The following is a 15,770-nucleotide window of genomic DNA, read 5'->3' on the forward strand; positions in this document are numbered from 1 at the left end:
ATTACTTTAAAAAAAAGTAATATATTACACTACTTCGTTACTATCTACATAAAGTAATTCGTTACTTTACTCGCAGGGCCGGCCCGCCCCTCCCTACAGGCAGATCACGCAGACTGCTAAAGTTTCAAATGTTCTCTTTAGTTCAGTTTCCATTGTCGCATAAGACTGATCCAGATAGCTCCTGAATGTTTGACCATGGCTGTCTCCTGCTATCTGACCGTGGCTGTCCTCTGTCTCCTGCTATCTGTATATTTTGCGCAGTCTATCTCTGCTCACGCTGTTGCGTCAGCGTGTTCTCCTGGGTGTTGGCCATGTGTTGCACTGGAGCCAGACTTCAGCCGAGCACGTACGAACTGCGCATGCATGAGTGGCAATAACTCTCCTTACCAGCAGGCAGCGGTAGTGTGTATTCGTCATTCAAAACAAGCAACAACCGGAAAACAGAGAAGAAGAACTACGTGTGTGTGATATAAATAAACAACAGCTGTGTGCGTTAGCTTCACCTAGCATGTGTTCTTTGCAGGTGTTTGTTGAGGTTTGATTATGACTGATTTTAGAAAGTAACGAAGTAACGCGTGTCGGGGCAATGTTAGTAACTGTAGTGTGATTACTGGATTATAAAAGTAGCGCGTTACACTACTCCGTTACCGACAAAGTAATATTATTACAGTAATGCGTTACAAAGTAACGCGTTACACCCAACTCTGGTAGAGGGATATGATGGATGACTGGTGACGGAAATACACCCGAACATATCTGGTAGCCCGAACACATCTGGGCTGCAGTCGAATAGTCCAAAGATCAGCTCCTAAGTTCTAACCCTATCGTCTATTCCTTGACCTCTGAGTGAAACGTCACAGGGTTAAGGGATAGTGGATAGGAGAATTCAAAAGGACTTAGGAGAAGAGACTGCGGTACTTTAGAGAATCCGAATGCACTTTCACTATCCGACGTGTTTATGATGCGCCAGCGGACGTCATGAATGTGCGTCTGCTGCTGTGGGGGAACTATGGAAACTACAGTTTTCTATACAGTGGACGACAACATGGATGTTCAATAAGAACGAGGGACTACTGTAAACTCATCTAGAGACTCTGCTCCGTGCTCTGATGCTGCTGCTTTGCTTTATGAACGTGGACAACAGAGAAACATATTCTTCAGGACCAAAGTTGGAATTGAAATAAAAAAGGAAAGTGAAACTTATGCTCGTCACCCTCTCCCTCCGGTCCACATTAATACCAATGATCCCAATACGTATGATTGTATGAACTAAAGATCTTAAAATCAATACAAATGTATTTATTATAAAAGTTAGTCCTTAACACCTATCACTGTGTATATCACCATTCAAACATCTTTTAAAAGTTGAACAAACTCCACACAGCTCAGTAAAGACTGTGAAATGTTGACTTTATTTGATAATTTCAGTAAAAACTAACGTTCATATTTCTCTTTTTGATTATAATACTATTTGAACGTTCAAAACAAAGCACTTTGGCAACTTATCACCTATGTTTTAAAATGCTTAATAAGCACCGTAACTTTCATGATATCATTTCTCGGTCATAATCGGTTGTTTCCGTGAACGGCCGACTGTTGAATGACGGCAAATGCTGCGGCTGCAAGGCATTGTGGGGCAGCATTTTCGCTTCTCCTGTCAGTTAGGGAGGTCCAGTGGTTCCTAAGCTAAAGGAGGTTATAAAGGAAGTTTGAAACCTCCTTTCCTATCATTCTCATCATTCCAGAGAATTCGAACGGCACTTATCATGGCTGCCACTGAGGGACTTCCGGGTCATTTCACTCCTTTAGGAAGGTTCCTAAGCTAAATGGACTATTCGACTTCAGCCCGGAGTTTGCTGCATGAGTTGCACTGTATGATCTGTGGTGTAGTGGGCTGTCACTCAAAAGCTGAGTACCCAATGGGGACACACCCATGAAAGTCCCGCCCACCTGGGATGTTTGTGTCAAAATCTCAAACAAAAAATAAGGGAGCGCAAACGAGAGAGCTGCAGCGAGAGCAAAAGTCTGATCATTGAGAAAGAAGAAACAAGAACTGAAAACAAAAACCTATGTTAAAGGTGGGGTAGGTAAGTTTCAGAAACCGGCTCGAGATACACTTTTTGTTATATTCCATGGAATGCTCTTAACATCCCGATAGCAATGAATATCTTAAGTGCTTTGACAAAAAATCCATAAAAAAACTTCATCTGTGGAAGCCGTAATACTGTAAAAAGTACAACTGCCGCCCTGTCTGTCAGCTTTCCATCTCGTGCACGCAGAAATGTATCTCGTGCCGTCATTGGGCGTGCATTGCAGCAGTACTTCAATGACTCGCCAGCAACAGGCGGCCACTTTCACCAGTCTGCTGACGTCATGTACGCGTTCATGTGTTTTGGAGGAGGTGCTCTGTAAGGAAGTCTGAAGGAAGGGGCGGATTCTTTTCGGCTGTGTACTTTTAAATTGTAGTGCACTCGATCCGGTTTCTGAAACTTACCTACCCCATCTTTAAAACAAAGAAAAAATACTTATAGTTTACATGATTACACAAAAGATTTGTTTCCAACTTATAGTTTTATTTTTGAAATGTATTTTATTTTTTGCTTGACTTAGTTTTTTTTTCTTTTAAACTCATAGTTTTTCTTTATTCTGAGAAAGTGTTGCTTTATCTTTATGATACAAAACTAATCCCATAGTTAGCCCCCATTGTTCTGTGTCAAAATGAAAGACAGACCACACACCTATCAATCATCAAACCGTGGGGTCTTATTTCAGAAATCAACACGTAATTTTGTATCGATGTATACATGTACGATGTGTCGGGACTTCCTGCAACAACACCACGCCGTTATCGTGATTCTGATTGGTCAGAAGACATTATCAAAGATGTTCTATTGAGAAGACGGCTACTGAAATCAATCTTACTAACTACTGTCTGTGCAATTTACTCCGCGCGAGTTGGCAGACTTTATTTTGCTTACTTTAACATCATTGTTCATGGTGGGGCTAAGGTGGGGCTAAGAAATGTCTTGGTATGGCTGTAGCCTACCCCAGCCATACCCTGACTGCAAATAACTAATTCCTTCCGTCTACTTGGATCCGAAATGCTTCTCGTTTTGCACTGTCCCCCGTTCAAAGGAAATCGCCGCCAATCATATTTCCATGCTCGCGCCAGGGGGGGAGGGGTTTTCTCTCATAAATATCCGATGAGCCACAACTTTTCTTTCAAAACAAAACCGCCACTGGTGTGTGGTAAATACAAAAAATAAAGAGTTCTGTGTCTGTTTATGCTTTCCCACATCTGAATAAAAATGCACCCTTAAAAATGTGAAATGTCTCTAGAAAGAGGTGTCTGTGATCAATACGCCATCTTTGTCACTAATTTGGCCTGACCTTTGTTGGGGACGTTGTGGCCTACTTCCTGTAGAAGAATGTTCAAAGAGATTTCAGCAGAGGCGGCGCTAGGGGGTGGCTACTTGGGCTCAAGCCCCGGATGTTTTCTGAAAAGCCCCGGATGTTTCACTTAAAATTTTTTTTTAAAAAAGATTAGATTTTTTTTTTTTTTTTTTTAAATGTCTCGGGAGTAATGTGCAGTACCGGAGTCCACCAGAGAGGCAGCCGCTACGTGACATTAGCCTGCGTACTGCGTAGCCTTCCCTGCTCTGAAGAAGAAGTGATCCTTCCTAGTGCCTGACGAGTTTTAAGCTAATAGCCTAAGTTATGGATATTAGAAAGTTATTTTCATCGAAGCAGGCGCCACAAGCTGCAGCAGCAGTATCAGCAACTGACAACAATGTCATCACCAGCAGTGAAGAAATGGATGATGTTTCAGGTGTGTGAATATAATGGTGATATCTGCACTCTGGCTGACTGAGTAAGAAGTGAAAAAGAGTGATGTACTGTAACGTTAATCTTATAGCTAGTAAACATGGAGTAACCAAGGCAAGGCAAGTTTATTTATATAGCACCTTTCAACACAAGGCAATTCAAGGTGCTTTACAAAAATGAAAGACATTCAGACAAAGGCATTTAAAAACAGTAAAAGATAATAAAAGAAACATTAAAAGAAAAAATACATGAATACGAAGTTACAGTGCAGTTTAAGATATGAATAGTTCACACAGAAGTTCCACTTTACTGATGAACACAACAGCTCAGTTTAAATTAAAAGCAGCGACAAAAAGATAAACCACACTATGTCAATACCCCTATATGTTAGTATGTATACAGAACATGACTACAAATTATTCTAAGATGTAACGTTAACCCTTCATACCTCAGTCTACTTTTAAGACACTAAAATAACTTATTCCAATTTTAATTTTGTTTTCCCGCGTGGAATTATACCGGCTCTGGTTTCAGTACACATAACAACGGAACCATAGCAACGGAACTGACAGGCAACAGTCTGAATCCGATTGGCTGTGACTGCATCCACTCAGAGTGCCCGATTCAGAAACATGACTCTTACACTCTTTACGTCACAAACAAAGATGGTGTATGAGAATAGATCTATAAAACAATAAGCAATGCGCAGTGGATCGGAAGAGGACGGTGTGTCGGCTTTGTTCGATAGCGGTGTGGTATGCTAATGGAAACACACGCCAAACATGCTAAATCACATCAGAAGGCAAAATGCAGGATCTGTTTGTTATTTTGAAAGAAAAACTATTTATATACTTTATATAGGTATGGCCCTACAATATATTGTTCAAATATAGCATGATATGTCCCCTTTAAAGAGCTTACGAAATGAAGGACAATACTGTTCTTATTACGATAATATATATACTATTATTAATGGGAAATCATGTCATTCATGACAATATGCCCGCAGTATTTATAAATCGTGGTTTATTACAACTTTCCATGCTCACTTCCGATGTTACACGACCGCTCCGAACAAAACAGCTTTCGCCGGTTAGTGACGTCACGCACGTCACGAGTAGAACACCTGTTGAATAATACACTACCTCTGTGGCTGATGTCGGACTCTGGAGACAGAATCGAGTGACAGTCAAGACTCATTTGGCGGAGATCCGATGCGGCAACAGAACACAGACTGGTATACATTTGACTTTAATTCATAGAGATTCTCAATAAATAGTAAATAAATAATAATACATCGTAATGTAGCAGGCAAACTTGGCTCAGGCAACAGAACACAGACTGGTATATACATTTGACTAAAATTCAGAGATTCTCAAAAAATAGTAAATAAATAATAATGACTCTGCTGAAATAACCAGTTTAGATACATGTAGCTGGTCAGGCTGTTGTAAATTGACCAGCCAGTATTAGGCTGGAATGGTTGGCTGGAGAGGGGTTTTGGACACTTCAGCTGGCCAGGATGGCTGGTTTATCCATCTATCACCAGCTTATGTTTAATAATAGTATTGAATATACCCTGCTGGGAGCTTACCAGGATTCCAGGTGACCAGCATACATTAAATACTGGTATGATTATTTAAACAAGAGAACATAAATATATTACAAAGATTCATTGTGTCATGTATTCTGGTATCTACAAAATAAAGACATTGTATAGTGTTCACAATAGTATTTTAATTTAATAAATAGCTAGTTAATATAATAAAATACACAGTAACAATACAATAATTATACAAATAACAACCAACCTGCAAATCAACCTACACATCAAAATAAATATATTATCTAAAACCGGTGCATTTGATTTAAAATAAAAGTAATACATAGAATTCAATATTTAAATGGTAACAAAAACCGTAACACTATGTATGATAAGAACAAGGCAACAAAGAAAGTGTTTGTTGTTTTTCCTTGTTCATGTCTATAATGTTTCCCGTTGTGTAGCGTCCAGCCTTTCCCAATCTGACCTGCACTTCTGTCTGTTGAAGCCACTTCTTGAAGCAAACTGAAAAGAAATGTACAGATATAAGTACACTGTAAAAGAAAACTTAATATTTACGTTAACATTTGGGCTGCTGTGGTTGCCAGAACCGTTAAAGTATAATACATTACAAATTACAGTTGGTTGGCATAGAGTCTAGACGTTACAGTCAACAATTGCTTATGGTGAATTACAATGGCAAAAACAAATAGAGCTAGTGTACACGGTGCAGCTGTATTATCTGGGAAATAGAAGAATCGGATCAGGATTCGGTATTGGCAGACAATCAATATCAAATGAATCGGATCATTATTAGCATCTGATCACCTTTGTCGACTTTCAGCCTAAATACAAAGATAACTCCACTCCTCTCCTACCACTCTTACCTCTAATAAGCCTTGGTAGAACTAGTGTCCGAGTCATAGGGTCCAGAGGCCTGTACTACGAAGCCGGTTCAACCTAACCTGGATATGTTTGAGTTAGCCGGTTGGCCTAATCCCAAACATACGCGCTCTCGACGCTGGTTATCAAGTGGATCGCTCAGCCAGCCGTGTCCTATCTAGTTAGGTGCGCGTTCACATGAAAGGGGTGGTATCTGGAGCATTAGACCAATCACAAACATGGAGAAGCGTACTGACAGTGCAGCGTCATACTTCCTGAATGAAAAGTGCACTTTAATACTAGTCAAATATGAAGAAGTTAAACTTTAAACATCCATGACTTAAACACTTGATCAGGATCAAAGCCACAGAGCTGCACCTGCAAGGTGAACACAGCTGGAAAAAGAAAAAGTGTTTGAATGCGTACATCAACAGGTTCATGATATCACTGCCCCGTCTAACACACCATCTGACTTTAATTACATTTGTCTCGAGTGTTTCCTCAACTTAATGTGTTGCTTAAAATAATGCTTCTGCATACAGTATGTGACGCTGTGAGTGCTGCACGGCCAGATACGGCTCAGCTGACTCAGATAAGGAGATATATGATACATTATGAAGTGATGTGCCGCGGACTGTACTTAATGTACTCTGATCCGGTTACTGATGTTGAGGCAGATATTTAAGTAAGCTTTCTTAACGCTAATGTTATAATAGTCAGATTGCTCTGAAGATGGAGGTGATATTCTATTCATGTTCACGTTCACACAGTCGCTGATTTTTGCCGGCCGTCTTTCCTGCAGCGGCAGCTTTTCTGTATTTCCTTTCTCCTGTAATATGACTTGATCGCTTTAAACTCCGCACACTGAGCTCTGATTGGTCAGCAGGCAGTGCTTTCACTGAGTTGAGCTCTTAGCCTGCAACCTGACCTGCTCCGGGGCAGTTTAGCCGTTCAGCATAAGTTACCATGGAGATCTAGCCCGCTAAAAAGAGAACCAGCTTCGTAGGACCGGAAAGCCGGAGTTTTCCCTGAAGTTAGCCGCGAAGAGAACACCCTGCTTCGTAGTACAGGCCTCAGGACTGACTGAAGACATGTGGAACAGAGGACAGGCATGGTTCCATGTACAGGAAACTGGAACAGGTGTTTTCATCTTTTCTGCCTGAAGATTCACAAGTTCTTGATCAGGTGTTTGATGTGGGCTGGCATGATCCTTTCTGCAGCGATAAATAAAGAAAACAAAGATTTTTTTTTAAATAATGGTAATGATGGTAACAACAATAATATTAGTATAATTATGTATATAGCTAGCACTTACACAATTGCAAAGTGATTCTCACAACAAAAATAAAGAACAAAACAATATCAACAATAAAAAAACTAATTATTACAGGAATGTTGAGACAAATAAATGTTTTTTCAGTCTTTACAGTCTTTTCAGTCGGAAATGACCTTCCAAAGGCTAAATTCAAACTCAATACCATAAATAACTGGGTACCAAAGTGCTTTACCTGATAGAACACGCTCCACACGGAGCAGCAACCATCCGGCTCGGCCTTTTGCTGCATATCATCTCCTCCCTCTCCACTGTTTCCAGTACATCTCTACTGTCCAATAAAACAGAAATTCCCCAAAAAATCATATTAAAAAAAGTTAAAAACAATGACTGGCTGTTGGCATTGAAATGGATTAGAATCTCACCTTTTTCCTGGATGTCAGGAAGGCCATGGAGTCGTTCCCTTCGAGTCCGCAACCAGTCATAGGAGTTCAAATGCAAAGCCTGAATGATGACAAGAGCGAGAGACATACATTTTACAATTATATTTTTAATTCATACCAGAGCAGTGTGTACAGGCCCTGTACGACATGCAAAGAACAGATCAAACCCTGACAGACTCACACACTTTGGTGATGTCCTCATCTGATAATGTTTCATTTTTTAGCAGCAAAGTAACATGTATGTCAGACCCAACTCATTTACAGTATGTTTTGCATCTCCTCAACAATGGTCTGTATAGTTGAGTAGAAAAAAACTGTCCCTACAATTTCAGGTAGATTAACACACATTTGTAAGAAAAGTTTACAATGAAGCACAAAATCCCTCTTTGTATTAAGCGAGCTGCCAAAGAAAGTGCAGCTTAACATGCTAACCTTTGGTGAGCTACAGTAAAGCTAACTTCATGCTCAACACAAAACCTTTAACGTGCATTACATTGACGATTTTAAACACAACTTAACTCTCTCTACTTGTAAGATAACGTTTAGTTAACTTACCCTTAAATAACTACATCACGTTTTTCAGTGGAAACACAAACTGCAGAAAACGTTAGCTGCTAACTGTTGTTAGCTAAGACAGCTAGCTCTTAAGGGAAGTAACATAGCCTCATGGCAAACGTAAGGTTGAGTTAACGTAACGTTGTAAGAAAGCAAAACGAACCTTCGAGAAAGCGTTTACTCTCTCTCTCCTTAGCGGGCATTGTTGATTGTTCGAAACACGATCTCTCGATGTGCTGCCCCACACATCGTCGGTTTCATCGACCCCGGGTTACCTGGTCTAGCAAACGTCCGCCTCGTACGACGCACTTGTTGTGTCCATATACGCACCATTTGATCATTTTTTGGCCACAAAAACATCCCATAACCAGATGTTGAGATGGCCCCACATCCCCATACAACATATCGCTTGCCAATTATTCTTGGCGTCTTATTGCTGTGCATCCTTTGTCGTAATATTTGGCCCTTCAATGCATTCAAACGGGACTGAGCTCAGCTGTGTTCCACTCATGACGTCACCGCCGGAAATGGCCGAAGTTGATGTTTCCGGCGCAACGAACGATTGTTACTAACTGACAACTTTTGTATGCTGTTATAATCGTGATTTATTAAAAATAGATCAATAATAAAAAAATCATATGGCACATTCCACAATACAAATGCAACCTCTATCATATACTAAGCCCACTAACCGGTGCTAAAAGCATTTCGTAAGCTCTTTAAGGTATTATTAAGGTAGGGTTAATGTTGCTCTCAAAGTGCACCAGATTGATGCTTTTAACTTCAATATTTAAAAAAAATCTTCCCGGGGGGAGCATGCCTAGAGGAGGCGACGACCCCCCTAAAGGATGTTTGGTCCACCCCCCACTTGTAAAAAAAATAGCCCCGGATCTCCTACAATCCTAAATCCGCCTCTGGATTTCAGCAACTCATTTTTTGCGTGATGACAACAGACTGTATATATACATGTAAGGTAATGATGCAGCAGATATCCTCTGTCTCCCTCTCTCTCTTTTCCCAAGCTCTGCAGTTTTGAGTGTGCCTCCACTGTTTTTATCTAGCCCACCATTCTCCTCTCTGCTCTTCTCTGCGCACTCCTCTGCCCAGCATGGAGAGCTGTCTGTTGACGCATCGACACCGGCCAACCACGCGCCATATCTCAAAGGTGCAGGACACAACGGACCAATAGAATAACAGCATGGGGCGGGATGTGTCCAGTCAACTCACACCTCCACACAGAAAATCTGTGGGGTTGTAAAGAGACAGACAGGGAGCCAGCGGAGCCGCGGCACCGGGACACACAACAAGGACACAGACAGAGACACCGCGTGATAACGGTTGCCATGCCCGGGTCCAAGTGAGCAGCTCTAACAGGTCCACCGCAGCATGGCGACGGTAGAAGGAACTGGACCGCGCGAGGAAGGGGAGTACGGAAGGGCGGCAAAACGGCAAAAAACTGAGGAAAGGGAGGTGGAGGCGGAGGAGAGAGATGAGAGAGAGGGGAGAGAGGAGAGAGAGGAGGGGGAGGAGGAGGAGCTGGAGGAGGGGGAGGATTCGGACTCCGGCTCGCTGGCCGGTAACGTAGAGTCAGCGGGGGAGAACCGGGCCAGGTGGAGCGGCAGCCAACATGAAGCAGGACGGAAGGTAAGATCCCCTCGACCGCTCCCTGCAGGGATCACACGTGAGTGCGCGCGCGCCCATGTGTCATGGTGTCAGTGGAGCATCAGCACCTGTCACTGCTGCCGGACATTGCAATGCACACATTCAAACTTTTTTTTGTCCTTTATTCAAGAAAATATAACATTATTCACAAAATAAATTACATAGTAGGGTACACAGGTAAATATACAAAGTAAATAACAAATAAATACATATAAAGAAAATAGTGATTTAAAAAAGGTAACATTTGAAGGAAAATATTTCTCAAATATCAAATTTGGTTTTGATTGCTTTCTTATTTTTAATATTGGTGCCATATTGTTGTAAAGTAGAAATGTGCCAGCAAAATTGTTCGTCAGTCCATTTCTTCTTGTGAATATGAACATTTGTATCAAATCCATCACCTTTAAAGTTTACAAACATTTCCTCATCCTGAAGTCGTATCGTTTGTCCCATTTTGTTTTCCAAAAATACTCAACATCAGACCAAAACTTTTTAGTCCAAACAGTGATAGAATAAATGACAAATTGTCCATTCAAACCTCGATGTGAGACTGATAAAGGTAGGATTTCAGAAGCTTTCCTGTGGCTGTTTGGTGTTATCCTTTTAAAATGTATTATTATTTTCCTCAAGTAAAATACAAAATTAACATCTGCTTAGTTCAGTTGTGGCTCAGTTGTGGCTCAGTTATGGCGCATTTCCACTGCAGGGCCTCGCACTGCTTAGTACGGTATAGTTAGGCCTTGGTAGGCCAGGCTCACTTTATGCTGCGTTTCCATTACAGTTTAGTAGCTGGGGCAGTAACTATAGTAACGCAGTGAAGGCGGAGCCGTGATGTCATCTTCAATGCGAACCACAAAACCAACATCAGCCGTTAGCTGTTAGCACTCAGAGCTCACAGCTCCTCATATAGGCAAGGCAAGGCCATTTTATTTATATAGCACTTTTCAGCATGTGGCAATTCAAAGTGCAAACGACATTTAAGAACAAATACAGCACAAATACATTATTAAAAAGGCATTTAAAAACAGGCATAATAAGCAAAGGTAATGAAATAAATTAAATAAATAAACAGCAGGTACAGAATACATGACTAAAAAGGCATACTGTAGTGTGAGTTCTGCTCAATTAAAAGCAGCTGCAAATAGGTGCGTTTTTAGTCGGGATTTGAAAATAGGAAGTGTTTCGGCGGACGTGCACGATTTGGGCAGTTTGTTCCAAATTGTTGGGGCATAATAACTAAAAGCTGCTTTTCCATGTTTAGTGGTTATTCTCAGAACAGAGAGCAGACCCGACCCAGAAGACCTGAGACTCCTGGATGCTTCATAGTGATAGATACTGTAGGTCGTCTATATACCTCGGTCCTAAGCCATTTAGTGATTTAAAAACTAGCAGTAGTATTTTAAAATCAATTATTTGGCCGACTGGAAGCCAGTGTTATGATCTCAGAACCGGAGTGATGTGATCCACTTTTCTAGTGTCAGTGAGGACTCGAGCAGCAGCGTTCTGAATCAGCTGCAGCTTTCTGATAGATTTTTTAGTGAGCCCTGTGAATACGCTATTGCAGTAGTCGAGACTACTGAAAATAAAAGCATGGACAAGTTTTTCTAAATCCTGTTGCGACATTAGTTTTTTAATCCTTGATATATTCTTCAGGTGGTAGTATGCAGATATAATAACTGTGACTGTTAAAATTCAGATCTGAGTCCATCACTACACCCAGATTTCTTGCTTTATGAGTTACTTTGTAGTCTGCCGACTGAAGCTCTGTGATTACTTTTAATCGGTCCTTCTTTGCTCCAAAAACAATGATCTCAGTTTTTTCTTTGTTTAATTGGAGAAAGTTCTGAGTCATCCAGTCATTGATGTGCTCAATGCACTTGCTCAGTGTTCTAATCGGAGAGTAGTCTCCCGGTGTAATTTTAAAATAAATCTGGGTGTCGTCTGCATTGATGTGATAGCTTAGATCGTTCTTTTTAATAATTTCAGCCAGAGGTAGTGTGACACTTGGGTCCTGCTTTGCTGTTGCTTTTTGTACTTCACCGGAGTCAGTTTGAGATATCAATTAGTTTATTCTGCAAACCATGGAATAAACACACAGATCCACAGTTTAGCCACAGTTCAGTGAGATGTTGCTCCAAGCTAAGAATCCTCTAATACTTTTACAGTGATCGTATAGTGGTATCATTTGTTTAGAGAAAAAGGATATAAAGGATATAAAGAAACTCAATAACATTTCTTACAAACATAAAACTATTTAGTTTGTAATTGTGACAATAAAGATTAATCAAATTATTTAGATGAACAGGATTCAATAAAACATTTAACAGTTCAAAATAAACATACCTGCAAACCATGGAATAAACACACAGATCCACAGTTTAGCCACAGTTCAGTGAGTTGCTCTACAAAGGAAAGTTTCACGTCAGTAACGTAAATGCCACGTGCACTCCTCCACAATGTTAGTGGCTAACTAGTTAGCTGGAAAACGGCTCACTCTCAGTTTATGTACAATTCTTTTAAAAAGTGATACACTACAGAATCTAAAGACATTTAGCTAACCAATAAATGCACATAGATTATACACAAAATAGTACACGTAGATCACAATTATTATTATATCTACAACTGAGTGAACAGAGCAACAACTCACCCAAGCTAAGAATCCCCTAATACTGACGGATTCCCAAAATGCACCACATTCAGCACAACACTAGCTTCCGGTTGCGGCTTTTCAAAATAAAATAAAATAACAAAATAATGGCTGTAGTCCCAGTTTAACAGGATTTAATAAAACAAACATTCATTATTTACACTGTTACAGTAGCATATAAATATTGAAAAGCAAAGGTCCTAAGATGGAGCCTTGAGGAACCCCGCATGACATATTTATCAGGGTTGATTTGTAATTTCCTGTTGAGACAAAGTTTGTTCTGTCCTTTAAGTAGGAGCTAAACCAGTTTAGAGCTGTTGCTGAAACTCCCACCCAGTTTTCAAGATGGTCGAGCAATATGTTGTGGTCAACAGTATCAAAGGTCAAAGGTCTGAGATCTAATAATACTAACACTGATATTCTGCCACTGTCTGAGTTCCAATGGATGTCTTTTAAGACCTTAACAAGTGAAGTCTCAGTGCTGTGGTTTGGTTGAAAGCCCGACTGAAACACGTCAAAACCGTCAGTTAAAAACATGAAATTACTCAACTGTTGAAAAACTGCTTTTTCAATCAATTTGCTTAAAAAGGGAAGGTTTGATATTGGCCTGTAATTATTCATTATGATTTTGTCTAGTTTATGCTTTTTTAGGAGCGTTTTAATTATTGCAGTTTTCAGGGCCTGTGGAAATACACCTGATTGAAGAGACTTGTTTACTATGTGTAGTAGATCTGAGGCCAAACAATGAAAAATAGTTTGGAAAAATCCTGTCGGGATAATATCGAGGCTACAGGAGGAGGATTTCAGATGTTGGATAATGTCTTCCAGGTCTTTAGCATTTATCAGACGGAATTGTGCCATGGTGTCTGAATTGGCTTCATGTGGACACAGGGACAGTACATTTGCTGTACCTGATACCGAGGAACTGACTGCTTGTCTAATTTGCATGATTTTGTCAGTGAAGAAGGAGCAAAGTAATTGCAGGCCCTGGTGGATAGAAATGCTGAGGCTATCGACACTGGGGGGTTTGTTAGTCTGTTGACGGTAGCAAACAAGGCACGTGAGTTGTTTTTATTTGTGGTAATGATGTCAAAGAAGAAAGACTGTCGTGCCTTTTTTATTTCCTTTTTTATTTCCATATCTGTTCAGAAACTAGACAAAAGTTAAACAAGTACAAACCACAGACTGTCTGTGTCATGGCCAATACAGTCGCTGGTTTATTTATGTCTGTAGGCCGTTGTTGTGAGTGTGGACAGTCGGAGCATATACTGCGTTAGCTTAGCTCTCCATTCAGACAACACACATTTAAAAAGGTTTTTCGCCTGCCGTCTTGTCTGTATACTTGTCAAAGCATTAATTAATGGTTTTTACTAACCGGTATCAGTATGTTGTTACTTCGGCATCATTTAGAAACGTGTATTACAATTAAATCACGGTCAAATATGTTCATTTTGTTGTAGTTCTAGCCCCCTTGCCAGCGATTCTCTCTGACCATTCAGCAGTCGAGAGTCTCTGTGTCACTAGTTTAGCATATTCAGCCCGGTTGTTGGCCCGGTAAGAACCTCGATTTTGGAGGGCCAGAAAAAACGTGCAACAACATTAACATTAACCTTTCTGTTGGCCGCTTGTTCGTAGACCCTTCACACAATGGCAGAGCGAACAGGTACAGCCAGGGCTGGACCAAGACAATAAGTCAGGCCGGAAATTATACACTCAGCCAGGCCACTACCAATTTTTTTTTATGCCATTTTGCTGGATTTATTTGTCAATATTGACAGCGTTGCTGCCCATAGTAAGCCCTATAGTTTAAATCTACTACCCACAAATAAACATATGGACATAGGTTACTATTTTTTAATTTTTTTAATGTATTTAGGAACCTGTCCATGTGATTTTAAGTGGGGGTGGCATGCTCCATGCTTATTTTGGAGTGAAATGCATCAATCTGGTGCATTTTGAGGGGGAAATAAAGAGAGTATATCTATGGGAACACCTATATGAAACAGAATTGTTTACATTTCAATAATCATAAAATCATGGCCATAACCAATAATATCCAACATGAAAAAACACTGAAACTTGTTTATTTATTTATTTTTGCGTCATTTATAGTTGTGAGTGTGTCTGGGTTCCTGAATCAGCCTCTCCCTCCTCTCCTCCCTGCTCCTCTTTGAGGCAGCAGCAAAGACTAGTTTTTAGCTCTCAACAAGTTTTAAAAGTGTATCTTACCTTTTTTCACCTAGTTTTCATGCATATTTTACTAATCACTACCCCCTCAAATGGGAATATGTGTTTTCATAAATGGTGATCAAACCGTTTGACACCCACTGAGAACTTAGGGTGCGTTCACACCTGCCTTGTATAGTCCGGTTGAATCTGGTGCGTTTAGCCGCTTGGTGCGGTTCATTTGGGTCGGTGTGAACACAATCCAAGACCTCTTAAGTGAACTAAACAACCGGACTCTGGAACTTCTGTTAGAGAGCTATCATACTGAATACATATTTACTGTGAATGTATGCAAACATGTATGGCATATAGCTGTCTGACAGAAGTTAAATCCATTTCTCACTTATTCTGACAATGTACTTAACCCCAAATAAAAGAACCCAATACAAAGAGTTGTTAAATAATAGTGAAGTCACGTTGTAATAACAATAACTCATCTCTCGAGTTTTATTTTTCAGCTTTGCCAAAAGCCACTGTATCAAGTGTCCTACTTGGGTTGCCGTCCGGAGTTGTCTAATATGGCGGACCATCTCGCACATGCGCAGTACAGGGGGACGGATCGGGTAGTGACAGGGGGGGCGGTGTTATGCCGTGTTATTCATGCCCACCGAGATATGCATGCACCTCGCGGGAGCGCGCACAGGAAACTGCGCGCACAGGAAACTGCGCGCACAGGAAACTGCGGGGAAACTTTGGCGCCGAGTTTGTTCT

The 15,770-nt window shown here is 40.6% G+C and overlaps 1 protein-coding gene and 1 long non-coding RNA gene across 2 annotated transcripts in view; one reads left to right on the forward strand and one right to left on the reverse strand.

The window, feature by feature from the left end:
- The window catches only part of galm (galactose mutarotase), a 75,493-nt gene that overhangs the window by 24,054 nt on the left and 35,669 nt on the right, over positions 1-15,770 (forward strand). The gene's annotated exons all lie outside the window — the stretch shown is intronic.
- On the reverse strand, positions 5,548-7,844 carry LOC139435209 (uncharacterized). Its single transcript, XR_011644490.1, has 3 exons — positions 7,759-7,844; positions 6,256-7,464; positions 5,548-5,893 (listed from the first exon to the last, which is right to left on the reverse strand). It is a non-coding gene; the product is annotated as an uncharacterized lncRNA (long non-coding RNA).

This window comes from Pseudochaenichthys georgianus, chromosome 15, assembly GCF_902827115.2.
Source record: "Pseudochaenichthys georgianus chromosome 15, fPseGeo1.2, whole genome shotgun sequence".
Taxonomy (NCBI): domain Eukaryota; kingdom Metazoa; phylum Chordata; class Actinopteri; order Perciformes; family Channichthyidae; genus Pseudochaenichthys; species Pseudochaenichthys georgianus.